We start from the raw sequence: 15,921 nt of genomic DNA, 5'->3' as shown, positions 1-15,921 counted from the left end.
GGAGACCCTACTCTTCCGCCATCTTGCTCCTCCCCCCTTTACTTATATACCTTAAAAACTCCCTATGGAAAAAAAATGATTTCGTGATGTAATTTTTAATGGTGGTATCATATGCACATATTATAATTTAGTCAACCCTGTTTAGAGTTTTCAACTTGTTACAAAAATTAGGTTGCAATGTACATTTCTGTATGCATTTTAAATTATTTTCTTAGTAGAAATTCCTGAATAAAACTTAAATAAAAAGGCATAGATTGTTTTATTTTATTTATTTATTCATGAGAGACACATGAGAGAAGCAGAGACATAGGGAGAAAGAGAAGCAGGCTCCCTGAGGGGAGAGCCCAATGCAGAACTCGATCCCAGGACCTGAGCCAAAGGCAGATACTCAACTACTGAGCCACGCAGGTGCCCCAGATTTTTAAGACTTTACTAAGTATAACATGACTGATTTTCAAATTTTTTCTTTAATATTATTTCTTTTAAATAAAATAAAGGAATCAAATTCTAAAATATGGTAATCAATTACTATCATGATCTCTCGCTCACGAACAACTTGGTCTTTCACTAATCTGTCAAGATTTGAGGAGACTCAGGAATTGTTCAGACATCTTTTTCTTGCAGGAAGACCGTCTCTTTCAAATGAATCAAGCAGCAGAACTGTTCTTGATTCAAATTATTGAAAAGGGATCCTTGACTGGTATGGTCACATTTGAAAGTTCTGCTACAATCCAAAATTACCTAACAGAAATAACTGATCATAATGCTTATGAAAAGATCCTTGCAAACCTGCCTCAAGCAGCCGGTGGTGGAACTTCAATTTGCAGTGGTCTCAGGGCAGGATTCCAGGTAAAATAAAAATGCTTTTCTAAATGTCATTTGTTTTTTACCATTGCTTTTATTTTTACTCCATTATCTTTGAACAAGGGTCATGAGCTCATAGGTCCCGTATCTAAATAATATACATTTTTAAAAGACTCCCCAACTGTCTGTTATTTAGAGCTGGAGCCTCTCTGAATGTAGTTATTCCCTCAACATACTCTTCAGGCATTAAATTGCATTGGGAGTAGTTAAGTAAGGGAAGAAAAATCCAGTGTGCATGTAATCACTGTGATTTTATTGAGGAGCTCTCCATTTCTTTATCATTTCCACAGTCTGAACTACTATGAGTAGACAATAATGCTGTAGAGGAGACTGCGGAAGAGGGAAATTTAGTACTATTTCTATGTTATAAAGAAAACCCTAGTTCAAGTTAAACTGACAATTAAAAATCACAAAGATAGACGTAGTTCCTCAAGCAGTATAGTACCAAACCCAAGACACATTAGGTGGAAGTTTAGTGAAATAAAAATTTTGAAATAAAATATTGGGAACAATATTTTATTTTGAGCATTACATTAACCTGCCTAATGGTATGCATTTGAATTTCTTCCAACCTTTAAGATAGCTTCTGTTTAAGCCTATTTATTGACAATTTTTAAGTCACAAATACAGAAAACTGCTTTCCTTCACTGACCCTCCTATTGCTTCAGCTAAAAAAGTGGAAATTATCACCCTTTTCTCAGGTCTTTAATTAATACCATCTCTTAGCTTTCTTGTGGAGTCTATTTTTTATAAAGCATATTGGTTTAAGGAAGCACGCAGGCTCTGAATTCAGGTAAACCTGAGATTCTGGCTCTATTATTTATTAGCAAAATGACCTTGGGTAAGTTATCAACTCAAAGTCTCAGTTTACTCAACTAAGGAAATGTGGAAAACAACAGTACCTATTTCATTTGTGAGAATTATAAGTGCTCAAGAAAGGACTTCTATTATAATAAACATAATTCTTATAGATGTCTATTTGCTTCTAAAATATGATAGTACTAAATCTTAGAAATATGTCTTAATGTTTGAACATATTGGTTCATATGTTCTTCTTAATATATTTTGATATATATCTTATGATATTTTGACCTGAGTCTATTGCTGAACAGATTGTCAAGTCACAAAATTATAAATACCTCTTAATTACTTTTAAAATGAAACCATAGCAACATATAAGCATTTTACTTGCACAATCATAACAGCTAAAATTTATTGATCATATACTACATTACTGCCTGTGTTAAGTACATGTATGATCTTGTTTACCTTACCATTACTCTTTTAGTCATGTATTATTATTATATCCATTTTGCACAAAAGGAAATTGAGTTTCAGAGTAATCAAATATCATTCTTAAGATCATAAAGTAGTTGGTAAATCTAGGTAGGATTCAAAACCTTGTCTTTCTTATTCCAAAATCCAAAAAGCTAATCACTACACTGGGCTATTTACAGAACTCTATTATATATGGGTGCAGGGATATACTAAACACTAGATATTATATTTAGCAAATGGCAGAGGGAAACTTTACTCTCAATTTGTTTGACCAAGGATTTTTAGCCAATACTCTTGACAGAAGTCAGAAAGGTACAAAAAAACTATAATACTTGGTAAATTTATAAACTTCCTACTTTACGGCAGGTCAATGATTTTTTCCAGGAAATTCTCAGATTCTTCGATGATCAACTAAAATACATAAAAAGGCACATCATTTAACTTGGCATATCTGCCTTTAGTCATGACTTTGCAAATGCTGTCTAGTATTGCCAAAACTGCTTGAGTCTTTTGCCTTTACCTCAAGCATCTCCCGGGATAATAATAACTAACATGCACTTAGTACTTACTATATGCTAGGCATTGTTCTAAGTGTTTTTTTTCTTCCTTCTCTCTTGGGTAGCATGAATATATTTGAAAGAATTAGAAGCACTGTTAACACTGTCTTTAAAAACCTCCAAGGCCATTGTACATTACATTAAATTCCATGCCAACTCAGCCTGGAATGACAATACAAAAAGTTTCCTTTAGCCTACTCTGAAGCAGAGGCCTAAAGACTTCTCCAAGACTAAAGAGTAGGTTTATTTTTATTTTAAATTTATTAAGATATGATATTTTATATTAATAATCTTTTTCACTACCAGGCAATTATCCACAGTAACCAGAATACTTCTGGTTCTGAAATTATATTACTAACAGATGGGGAAGATGATAACATAAGCTTATGCTTCGAGGAGGTAAAGAAAAGTGGTTCAGTCATCCACACCATTGCTCTGGGACCTTCTGCTGCCAAAGAACTGGAGATTCTGTCAAATATGACAGGTAAACCTTTGGAAAATAGTTTGAATAGAAAATATATTTTTAGTCTTTCCCATTTCCAAGCTCTCTCTCGTTAAGCCATAAAACTGCTCAAAAATTTCCTATCCTAAAAATTAATCTTGTCCCTTCCTTGTCGTTCAAATTAATCTCTCCTCTCCCCCAACTTCCTGCATTTCTACCTATGTCAGCTTCTTCTAATATTAGTCAATATTCTCCATCTTCATTCATTTCTCATCACTTTCTACCAATACCACCAAATTGAAACTTCTTTCTCCATGGCTACTAATGACTTTCTCAACTCCAAAATTCTTTTTTTTTTTTTAAGATTTTATTTATTTATTCATAGAGACACACACACACACACACAGAGAGAGAGAGAGAGAGAGATTGGGGCAGAGACACAGGCAGAGGGAGAAGCAGGCTCCATGCAGGGAGCCCGACGTGGGACTCGATCCTGGGCCTCCAGGATCACACCCCAGGCTGCAGGCGGCGCTAAACCGCTGCATCACAGGGGCTGCCCAACTCCAAAATTCTTGCTCATATTTGTCCTGTTCAATCCTACAGTCAAGATTCAGATAGCACTAATTCATAGAAGAAATGGAAACCTACAGAAGTACAAACAATTTGCTCAAGGCAGTAATTAAAGCCCTGCTTACCAATTCTTGCACCCAGCAATCTATCCTTTTTCATTCCTTTTCTTTTTAGAGAAAGAGAGCATGGGTGTGCATGTTAGCATGGTGGGGTAGGGGGAGAAGGAGAGAGAGGAGAGAATCGTAAGCAGGCTCCACACCCAACACAGAGCCCATGGAGGGGCTGGATCTCCTGACTCTGAGGTTATAACCCAAGCCAAAATCAAGAGTCAGATACCTAACCGACTGAGCCACCTGGGCCCCCCCATCCTTTTCTATTCCTTACAACTATGTAATTTCTCTCTTTGTTAACTCATATATTATTTATTTTCTCATTTATTTTCTAATTAATTCTAGACTGTTATTCCCTAAATTGTTTTGGCATGCCTTAAACACAACTAAAAATAAGCAGCTGTTTCAAAAAATTATCTTAAATTTCATTTTTATAACATTATTTAGTTGTTAGATCAGCTTTACTAATGTGGTAGGCCCTTATATCTAATGATTGATATAAAAACAATAATATTTGCCAGTTCTTGGTTTTCTTCAAATTTATATTGATAAGAGCACAAGAACAAGTATGATTTTCCCAATTAGAATTAGTATTATAAAAGTAAATATAATTCCATTTTAGGAGGACATCGTTTTTATGCCAATAAAGACATAAATGGCCTTATTGATGCTTTCAGTAGAATTTCATCTAGAAGCGGCAGCATCACGCAGCAGGCTATTCAGGTTGGTATCTCAGAAAAATTATTTGCCTTCCACATTTATGATAAATTTCCATTATCCTAAAAAGGCATTTCTTTTTCTAATAAAAAACTCTTTTGCCTGAAAATATTTCTTATTGAATTTTCTTTTCTGTGACACTTGTAGCCATCTTTTCATTTATCTCTTCTTTGTAATTATAAGTGATTTTATTTGGAAAATTCTTCAAAAGAATTCTTATTTTATTGAAATCTTAGACATAAATTTAGAATTACTCTGAACTGACAAAACTTTGAAATTTTATTAACTATAATTACAAAATGGTTCTGTGTTCTTTGTTTTATTTATATAACAGTTGGAAAGTAAAGCCTTGAATGTTACAGGGAAGAAATGGATAAATGGTACAGTGCCTGTGGATAGTACAATTGGAAATGACACTTTCTTTGTTGTCACATGGACAATACAAAAGCCAGAAATTATTCTCCAAGATCCAAAAGGAACAAAATATAAAACCTCAGATTTCAAAGAAAATAAACTAAATATTCGGTCTGCTCGACTTCAAATACCAGGGACTGCAGAGGTAAGAATATTCTTTTATTTTCACCGTGATTTATCTATCAATTTAGAGGGGGGAAGGTAACATCTACTACATTGTCAATGTATTTTTTAAAGATTTTATTTTTATTTATTCATGAGACACTGAGAGAGGCAGAGGGAGGGAGAAACAGGCTCCATGCAGGGAACCTGACGTGGGACTCGATCCCAGGACTGCAGTATCACGCCCTGGGCTGAAGGCAGCGCTAAACTGCTGAGCCACCCAGGCTGCCCTACACTGTCAATATTAAAGCAACAACAGATTATCTGTCATTTAAGAAAAAAAAAAAAAAAAAAACAAGACGAGTACCTGGGTGGCATCAGTTAAACATCCAACTCTTGATTTTGGCTCAGGTCATGATTTGGGGGTCCTGAGATGGAGCTTCATGTTGGGCTCTGTGCTCAGCGAGGAATCCATTTAAGAATCTCTCCCTCCAGGGATCCTTGGGTGGCGCAGTGGTTTAGCGCCTGCCTTTGGCCAGGGCATGATCCTGGAGTCCCCAGATCGAGTCTCCGAGCCGAGTCCCATGTCGGGCTCCCTGCATGGAGCCTGCTTTTCCCTCTGCCTGTGTCTCTGCCTCTCTCCCTCCATGTCTCTCATGATTAAATAAATAAAATCTTAAAAAAAAAAAAAAAAAGAATCTCTCCCTCGGGCAGCCCCAGTGGCTCAGTGGTTTAGCACCACCTTTGGCCCAGGGCGTGATCCTGGAGACCTGGGATCAAGTCCCACTTCGGGCTCCCTGCATGGAGCCTGCTTCTCCCTCTGCCTGTGTCTCTGCCTCTGTGTGTGTGTGTGTGTGTGTGTGTGTGTGTGTGTGTCTTGTGAATAAATAAAAATCTTTAAAAAAATTTTTTTTAATTAAAAAAAAAAGAATCTCTCCCTCTGTCCTTCTCTCTGCTCCTCCCCCACTCCCGCTCTTTCTCAGTCTCATTCTCCCTCAAAATAAATAAATAAGTCTTTTTTAAAAGCCAAGTACAATAGAGATTTATAGTCATGCTATTTACTAGCTTATATAATTGAATAGTAAAAATCATTACTATTACTCTGCTTAAATTTCTAAATAATTTTGTATTCAAAACAAGAATAAGAAAATATTATAAAAGCTCTCAAATAGATATGTTCAATTTTCAGACAGGTACTTGGACTTATACTCTTCTAAATAAACATGCCAACTCTCAAATGCTAACGGTGACAGTGACTACTCGAGCAAGAAGTCCTACCACACTCCCAGTAATTGCAACTGCTCACATGAGCCAAAGTACAACACATTACCCTAGCCCAATGATTGTTTATGCACAAGTCAGTCAAGGGTTTTTGCCTGTTTTGGGAATCAATGTAACAGCCATTATAGAAACTGAAGATGGACATCAAGTAATACTGGAGCTCTGGGACAATGGTGCAGGTAATAAGAATCTGCATCAATTTCCACTTAACCTAAAATCCTGCTATAGTCATATAACATAGAAATCAATATTTACTACATTGCAAATAAATTTATTTTTAAGTAAATAAATGTTTATTTTAATGTTTTTAATACTTTTTACTCTGTTATCTTGACTATACATAAATATGAGCACATTTATCTTCTTTAAATTTTATGAACAATTTTACCTTCCTCATGGAAATGGAGTATAATTTTTCTCTATTTTCATTAGTGTCAGCGTTTTGCATCTGCATCTTCTAGTTTAGTTACATTTTCTTCATTTTGTTAAGATTCCTTTAAAAAATAATAATAGTTAATGTTAACTGAATGCTTACCACGAATTACTTTTCCAAGGTCAAAGGTTAGCAAGCAGCCAAGCCAGGCTCTGAACCAAGAAGTCTGATTCTGAGATTCATGTACTTAAACCACTGTGCTATCTATACTCACTCCCAAAATGACTGCCAACACTAGTGCTCATGAATAGTTAGGACTGTCACTGTTACTCTTTTGAATGGTTAGTTATTATATTATAATATTTAGGCGCTGATACTGTGAAGAATGATGGCATCTACTCAAGATATTTTACAGATTACCATGGAAATGGTAGATACAGTTTAAAAGTACATGCCCAGGCGAAAAACAACATGGCTAGACTAAGTTTAAGACAACAGCAGAACAAAGCTCTGTATATACCAGGCTACGTTGAAAATGGTAAGTGGCATTAAAATAGAAATGCGTCATCTGTTTAGGTAAGTTACATGTGGCAAGCACTGAAAATATTAAATACTATGGAAAATATAAGTATACAGTTATATAATCATCTGCATATTTCAAAACCATAATCATGTTAATAAACTTAAACACAGGACTATGCTTCCAACATATTTTGTTTACATCCTCCTCACTTCATTTCATTTACATAAAAAAAAATTACTGAGCACCTCCCTATGTGGGAAGCATTGTGCTAAAAGCTATAGCTACTAAGATAAATAAGATACATTACTTGTCCTCAAAGAAATTTACAGTTAAGTAATAAAGACAGTTATGTTGAGATAGTTTTAACATTGCATAATGTCTCCTCATCAATTTTAAAATGACACTAACAAAACAAGATTTTCTACTAAAGGCTGTTACTTTTTCAATGTCCACAATCAATATTAACCCCTCTACAGCTGCAAGATAAGATTACAAGATAAAGAACAGGCATAGCACCATGAAAGGTCATAAAACTACTTTTTTTGGTAGGTAAAATTATACTGAACCCACCCAGGCCTGAAGTCAAAGATGACAAGGCAGAGGCTGAAATAGAAGACTTCAGCCGACTAACCTCTGGAGGGTCATTTACTGTATCAGGAGCTCCTCCTGCTGGTAGTCATACCCACGTGTTCCCACCTGGCAAAATCACAGACCTTGAGGCTAAGGTTAAAGAAGATCACATACAACTATCATGGACTGCCCCTGGCAAAGTCCTTGATAAAGGAAAAGGTAAGTTTCATATTATGTTTTAAAATATATAAAAGAAATCTCTTTGGCTTTCATTTGCTAGGAATTTTCTAATGCCCTACTTATAAATAACAGGTATGAAGCATTTACTATGGGCCATTACTCACCTACTCTTAGATGTAAAAACTGAAGTTCCAAGAGATGAACTTGGAATATATAAATATATTTCTATATTTAATAACTTAGAAATCTAACCCACTCTTGTCAATTATGTTGTGCCAAACTGCCACTTACAATATGAACCATCTTAGAAATGACTTTGAGAAGAATGAGTTAACAGCTTTCTATTGCATTCTCTTCTAACAAAGAAGTTTTTCTAAGTGTTTCTGTACCTGTACAATTTCATTCATTCATTATCTTTTGTTGAATTTTCAAACACTATTAGGTTCCTAAGAAATAATCTCTATTCTCACAGTCAGTTGAGTGCAGAAGCCATCTTCTGCAAATAAACACACAATTGTACAGAATGTGATGAGATTAGTTGTAAGCACAACAATGGCAGCCATTGGAAGGCCACAGGGGAAGGCCACAAATTTTTGGTCAGGGGTTAAGATCACAAGATATATCTCAAAAAGCTTCCCTGGGAAGACTATCCCTGACCTAAGTTTTAAAGAATGAAAGGAGTTAGCCAAGTTAAGTGAAGGTGTCCCACAGAGAGAGAGGATCACATGAAGAGAAACTCACTAGTTGAAGAGATTTGGCCATGGAGTTTGAATAAAGTTCAAGGCTGAAATATCTCATTCATTGCAAGTTCCTTGTAAGAAATTGCCCTGGTTCTAAAAAGTCGAGTCACTTTATCTATACCTTAAACTGAATTTAACTACTATTTATTGAATGCCTATCGTATTCCAACATTGTGCTAGACTAGTAGATTCTTTTGAGATAAAGCCAATCTTGCTATTTTCTCTTAAAGAGGGAAAATGAAAGCAATATGCAATATTGATATCGATATCGATATATACAATATCTCAGGGCTTGTCAGAGCTGAAAAGCCCAATGTTCAGTACTCTTTCTCCTGGGTTACAATAAACCTCACACATTCTCAAAAGAAATGACGCTTTTTAATCTTTCATTTCCTGTATTACATTTTTCAAAGCTGTATTTTTTTATATTATAAAAGGAAAAAATAATTCTAAAACCAAAAAAAACCCCATAGAATACCTACAAAGAGCTCTTTTGTACTTCAATGTTGAAAACTCTTATCATGACAACTTCTGAAATACATGATTTTTTTCATGCTATGATCCTTAAAAATACGGCAGAAGAACAACAACAACAAAAATCCCTCCACAAAAAAAGCCACAAATAAAATTACCTGACCAAATGCTTAATTCTGAATTCAATTCAGTCAAGATCATGCCTTTAGTTCAAGATTGGGTTCATAATTAATGCCCTCATGTCAATTATAGGAACTAAAAAAAGAAAGATTGCATTACATCTGGACCCTAGGAGAGAAAGAACTTCACTATGTTTAAGCACAAATGCATAAAACTAGGTGGGATCTAATCTCCTTTTCCTTGTGACAAATGAAAAGAAGTTGTAGTCGATATCAAGTGCTACCATCAAGCATTGCAAAAGAAGGTAGTAGCAGTATCTCAAAGAATAAATATCTATATAATCTCCAATGAAGTTCTTAAATTCTTAAGGACCCAATTTCCATACCTGTCAAATATGAGAATTACCAGGACCTAAAAATATTAAAACAAGTAGATGCAATTCTAATATTTTATAATTCTATGATACTATCACTTTGGGCACCAACTTAATAATTGTATTGTTCATCAACAAGTAAAGGAGTCCAATGCAAACCCAACACAGTGCCAGATACTCTAGTTGATACAAAATGAAAATAAAACATATCCTTTGTCCTTAAGAATCTGATCTAATTGGAGAAATAAATTAACCTCCATAAAATAATCTAGAAAACTCTATCCCATGCAATAGGAGTTCATCACAGAGAGTCATCATAGTGGATGAAATATGTGAACAAGTCTTCATGAAGATGTTGGGCTTCCTGTTGTGTCTTGAAGAATGAGTACAATTTGCATAAATAGGGTGAGGGAGGCACATTTAGGGAGTCAGGAAGAGAAGGAATCAAACAATATGAACAAGGTCAAAAAAGCAAAACTTCACAATAATATATCTAAGTTAAAAAAAATATATATATATACATATCTAAATTAAAATAAAGGATAGATGATAGATAAAAGATAGATAGATGATCACACCTAAATGTGTGTGAAGGGTAATAAAGTGGATAAGGCCTATTATTGAAAAACTAGATTAAGGCAGAGGGTCTGAATTTTTTTAAAACCACTAAATTAAGGTTATTCATCACACACTTTAAACACTTTCAACATTTCACGAAAAATTAGTCTTCACTTAAAAAATTTTTTTTTGTTTTTTTAAGGTTTTCTTTATTTATTCATGAGAGACACAGAGAGAGAGAGAGAGGCAGAGACACAGGTAGAGGGAGAAGCAGGCTCCATGCAGGGAACCTGACGTGGGACTCAATCCCCTGTCTCCAGGATCATGCCCTGGGCTGAAGGCGGCGCTAAACCGCTGAGCCACTGGGGCTGCCCCCCCAAAAAACTTCTGATGTTTTATCGCTCATAGTATTTCAGAATGTGAGAATATATTTTTATATTGATGGCTCTAGTAGATCTCTAAAAGCATTTTGGAATAAAAAAAATTGTGTCCACATCTTCCTTTCTTTTCTTGACAAAATAACAGTTTTAATAACTAACATTTCAAGTATTTAGGCCCCAGACATTTTACTAAACACTTTTCATGGGATGCCTGTGTGGCTCAGTGGTTTAGCACCTACCTTCAGCCCAGGGCATGATTCTGGAGTCCCGGGATCAAGTCCCACATCGGGCTCTTTGCATGGAGCCTGCTTCTCTCTCTGCCTCTGTGTCTCTCATGAATAAATAAATAAAAACTTTAAAAAAATAAAAAATAAACACTTTTCATATATTATCATATATAATTCTCAACACTCAACTAGTAGGCATTCAATAAGTATTTGTTGAATGAATTGAATGACTGAATCTCCAATTTATAGAAAGAAAAGGTAAAAAGGGTGAAATATATTTTTCTTTGTTACACAGCTAGAAAGTGTAGAATTAAGGTACTAATCAAAGTCTCCCTAGCTCTTCAGCACACTTTAATTAGTATACATTCTAGCCTCTCTGCTTCCTTTTTTCCTTTATCCTTATCCCTGTCTCTCACTCTACTGATCTCTTACTCCCCCCTCCTATTACTCCCTCTCAGCTTAACGAGAAATAATACAGATGTGGGGTACTAAATGTCTTTCCTATACTTGAAAGTTATTGTGTTCCTTGTTCTAAAAGTAGATTCAGCTCTTTACATTTCTATTGCTAAAAAAATCTATATTTCATGTTTTTTAGTACTATATGATTTTTTAAAATATTTCATTTTTTCATGAGAGACACAGAGAGAGGCAGAGACAAACAGAGGGAAAAGCAGGCTCCATGAAGGGAGCCCGATGTGGGACTTGATCCTGGAACTCTGGGATCACTCCCTGAGTGGAAGGCAGATGCTCAACCACTCAGCCACCCAGGCATCCCTAGTACTATATGATTTTGAATTAATTTTTTTTTGTGATTAGATAACTAGATAAAAAACTGCTGGGATCGCTGGGTGGCTCAGCGGTTTGGCGCCTGCCTTCAGCCCAGGGCGTGATTCTGGAGTCCTGGGATCGAGTTCCGCTTTGGGCTCCCTGTGTGGAGCCTGCTTCTCCCTCTTCCTGTGTCTCTGCCTCTCTCTCATCTGTCTCTCATGAATAAATAAACAAAATCTTTGAAAAAAAAAAAAAACCTGCCTGCATATTTGTTCTTAAAATAAAGATGGAATAACCAGATAAAACCCACATCTGTCATTACCATGTCCAAATCCTACTGGCATTTTTGATAGGCCTCTAAATAGAAGACAATATAGTGGTACTAAGGCATCCTAGTGATTTTAATATACATGAAGTATCTATTTGTTTTCCAGCCAACAGCTACATTATAAGAATAAGTAAGTGTTTCCTGGATCTCCGAGAAGATTTTGACAATGCTGCTTTTAGTGAACACTTCCAGTCTGATACCTAAGGAGGCTGGCTCAATAGAACATTTTGAATTTAAACTAGAACCTTTTAAAATAGAAAATGGTACCAAATTCTATATTGCAATTCAAGCCATCCATGAAGCTAATGTCACTTCAGAGGTTTCTAATATTGCACAAGCAATCAAGTTTATTCCTCCACAGGACTCCAGTGTCCCTGCTCTGGGCATCACGATTACTGCAACCAGTTTGGCAATTTGGGGATTAGCTTTGATTTTATCTATATTTTAAACTAGTAAGTGCATTAGAAATAAAATCTAATGTTACATATACTTGGTTAACATTTATTTAGAATTTGCTACACTATGACAAACTCTTTGTACAAAAGTTGTAAACTTCCTACTTGAGTTCATTAATACTAATTACTTGCTAAATGTAAAGCAAGATGAATATACTATTTCCTCTCTGAAAAATCCGTTTATTAACTCAATAAAAAAAGAAAATGTACTTGAAGGTATTTTACTTGAAGATATTTTAAGAAACATTTTCAATATGCTACAAATTCATTTGGTATATTAACAAAATCAGAATTTATCCAAGCCATATAAAAATATTTATATATCTACAACAAATGTAATTTTGTGGTAGAATTATTTAGGCTTCATTCTTGCTTATGAATGAATACTTTATGTTTACATAACTATCATCAAAATGAACAATAAAAATTTTTCAATTAGAAAGGTCTAATACAGTAAGGAGGTCAAATCTGTTTTTTATTATTAATTAACAGTGATATATCAAAGTTTTGATCCTAGGTATGAAATGACTATTAGATAGAAAGAATGCTACTTTGTATGAATTGTGAAATGTCACTGTAAAGTCCTATTTATATTCTGATACATTATTAGGTCCTAAGAGTATCATCACCATAATGCACCATCAGGGCAGGGATTTTTTTTTTTTTTTCAATGTTGTATCCTCAGCTTCTAGAATAGTACTAGATACATAGCATATATTCAATAAATATTTATTAAGCAAATTAATGAATATGGGGAATAGGGAGATGGGAAAAATGGATAAAGGGGAGTGGGAGGTACAGGCTTCCAGGTATGGAGCAAGTGATGGGAATAAAAGGTACAGCATAGGGGGGGATAAAAGAAAAAAAAATCAGTAATTATTTTCATACCTTCAAAGAAATCCAAATTTGGCCTGTGACATCAAAAAATATCCACAAAAATATGATATGCACATGGTATTGTGAGGATTTGATATGAGAACTAACCACTTAATAGTGGTGATCTGAATCAACACACAGCCTTTCAGGAATTTAACTGTGAAACATACAATTTTGTAGTAAAATGTAAATTCAGCTATTAATACAGTAATAGTGTGATTTTTTTTTTTTTCTGAGAAAGACAAAGAGCGACTGTTATATTGCAAGAAAATCCTTTGTGGGGCATCTGATGGCTCAGTTGGGTGTCTGCCTTCAGCTCAGTTCATGATCCCAGCGTCCTGGGATGGAGCCCTGCACCAGGGCTCTGATCTGTGGAGAGCCTGCTTCTCCCTCTCCCTCTGTCTGCAACACCTCCTGCTTGTGCTCTCTCTTTGTCAAGTAAATAAATAAAATCTATTTAAAAAAAAGAAGAAGAAGAAAAAGAAAATCCTTTGTTTATAAGCAGAAAGATTTTAAAAACTCTTTGAATGTCTGAAAGGAAGCATTTTATATATCTGAAAAAGTCAGTGAAAAAAATCATAAAACATTAGCAAGTCAAATCCAGAAGAATATATAAAAATAACATATAATAAAAATAAACAAAATACATTTTAATAACTTTTAAAGAAATGTATTATGACCAAGTTGAATTTATGCCAAGAATCCAAAGGTGGTTTAATATTAGAAAATCAACAAAATTCACATTAATACATTAAAAAGAAAAATTATCATCTCAATACATGCATGCAAGTATATAATAATTCAACCATTCTCATTAAAAATGAAAACTTTGTGAACCTTAATGTCTAAATTCTGGTCATTCAAAATTAAAAAGAGGTTTTAAATCTTCAAGTAGAGATATGAAATTTGACACCAGAGACGGAAAATTCTAAATTCCTAAGAAAATAAATCACTTAAGAGCCTATAAATCATTTAAAAATTATTTTAACCATGAAAATCTCAAAGGGTCAGTAGATAACTTGTTCTTATCTAAATGACCACTATACTGAGAAATGATTCATAGAACTTTAGCAGTCACTTAGCAAAGATTCCTATGCAGTAAGAAAAAAAAAAAAGAGAATAGAAGATACAATAACTGGAGGGACGTCTGGGTAGCTCAGCAGTTGACTGACTTTGGCTCAGGGCATGATCCCTGGGTTCCAGAATCAAGCTCTGCATTAGGCTCCCTGTGAGGAGGAGCCTGCTTCTCCCTCTGCCTATGTCTCTGCCTCCCTCTCTGTCTCTCATGAATAAATAAAAAAAATAAAATAATAAAATAAAATAATAAAATAAAATAAATAAAATAAAATAAAAAAATAAAATAAAATAAAATAATAAAATAAAATAATAAAATATAAAATAAAATAAATATAAAATAAAATAAATATAAAATAAAATAAATAAAATAAAATAATAAATAAAATAAAATAAAATAAAATAAAATATAAAATAATAAAATAAAATAAAATAAAATAAAATAAAATAAAATAAAATAAATAATAAAATAAAATAAAATAAAATAAAATAAAATAAAATAAAATAAAATAGGGGCAGCCCCGGTGGCGCAGCGGTTTAGCGCCGCCTGCAGCCCAGGGCGTGATCCTGGAGACCCTGGATCGAGTCCCACGTCAGGCTCCCTGTATGGAGCCTGCCTCTCCCTCTGCCTGTGTCTCTGCCTCTCTCTCTCTCTCTCTCTCTCTCTCTGCATCTCTATGAATAAATAAATAAAAATTTAAAAAATAAATAAATAAAATAAAATAAAATAGAAGATACAATAACTGGAAAGAAACATACAAAACTGTAATTACTTGAAAGTGACATAGAAAATCTAATGACAATTAGAATTAACAATAATTAAAACCAGTAGGAAAGTTCTGCAAAGTTACCAAACACAAAGTCAATCTATAAAAAGTCAACAGCACTGGTCTCACATGTAAAGAGCTTAGGGGTTATCATCCCATCCTCACAACAAGAAAAAAGCTAAATAACTGAAAATCAACAATTCTTTTTAGAGCTATCAGAAAAGTAAAGTCACACCACAACTAATGTCCAGATAGTGTTAGGAAAACTAGCTCAATACTTGGCATGCATCAGAACAGCTGCAAATGAATAACAAAAAGACAGGGAATCTCAATAGAAAAACAGGCAAAGGATTTAAGTAAGCAAATCATTTAAAGGAAGTTCAAAGGCAAATAGGTGTAGAAATCAGAGAAATGCCCTAGAATTAGAGAAATACTAATTGTAATATTGAGGTAAACCTTAACATCCATCAGATTAATAAAAATTAAAAATCAGGTAACAGCAGTTGTAGGTAAGAAAGTAAAGAAATGATATCTCATCATCTACTGGAGGAGTGTAACTGAAGCAGTATCACAGAAAATAATCTGACAATACCTAATGAATTCCATATATATATATATATTATCCTATGCTCCAACAATCACACATCTGAGTATAAACTAACACACAAACCAAAAGGCAACTTACATGAGGATATTTACCATGAGGATATTTACAATTATTTTGTAGTTACAGAAAGTTGAAAGTTACTTTAGGTGTCCATCCTTAAGGGAATAACAGATAAGCAAATGCAATGGATACA

At 34.2% G+C, this 15,921-nt stretch overlaps 1 long non-coding RNA gene across 4 annotated transcripts in view; it reads right to left on the bottom strand.

Moving 5' to 3' along the window:
* Positions 1-420: 420 nt before the first annotated feature.
* The window catches only part of LOC119872280, a 50,021-nt gene continuing 34,520 nt past the window's right edge, over positions 421-15,921 (bottom strand). For 2 of the 4 annotated variants that reach the window (XR_005361313.1, XR_005361310.1), the window contains one exon: positions 6,662-6,829. This is a non-coding gene — a long non-coding RNA (uncharacterized LOC119872280). The other 2 variants (XR_005361312.1, XR_005361311.1) reach the window with 2 other exon arrangements.

The sequence above is a fragment of the Canis lupus genome, chromosome 6, assembly GCF_011100685.1.
Source record: "Canis lupus familiaris isolate Mischka breed German Shepherd chromosome 6, alternate assembly UU_Cfam_GSD_1.0, whole genome shotgun sequence".
Taxonomy (NCBI): Eukaryota; Metazoa; Chordata; class Mammalia; order Carnivora; family Canidae; genus Canis; species Canis lupus.
This window is presented reverse-complemented; position numbering and strand designations above follow the sequence as displayed.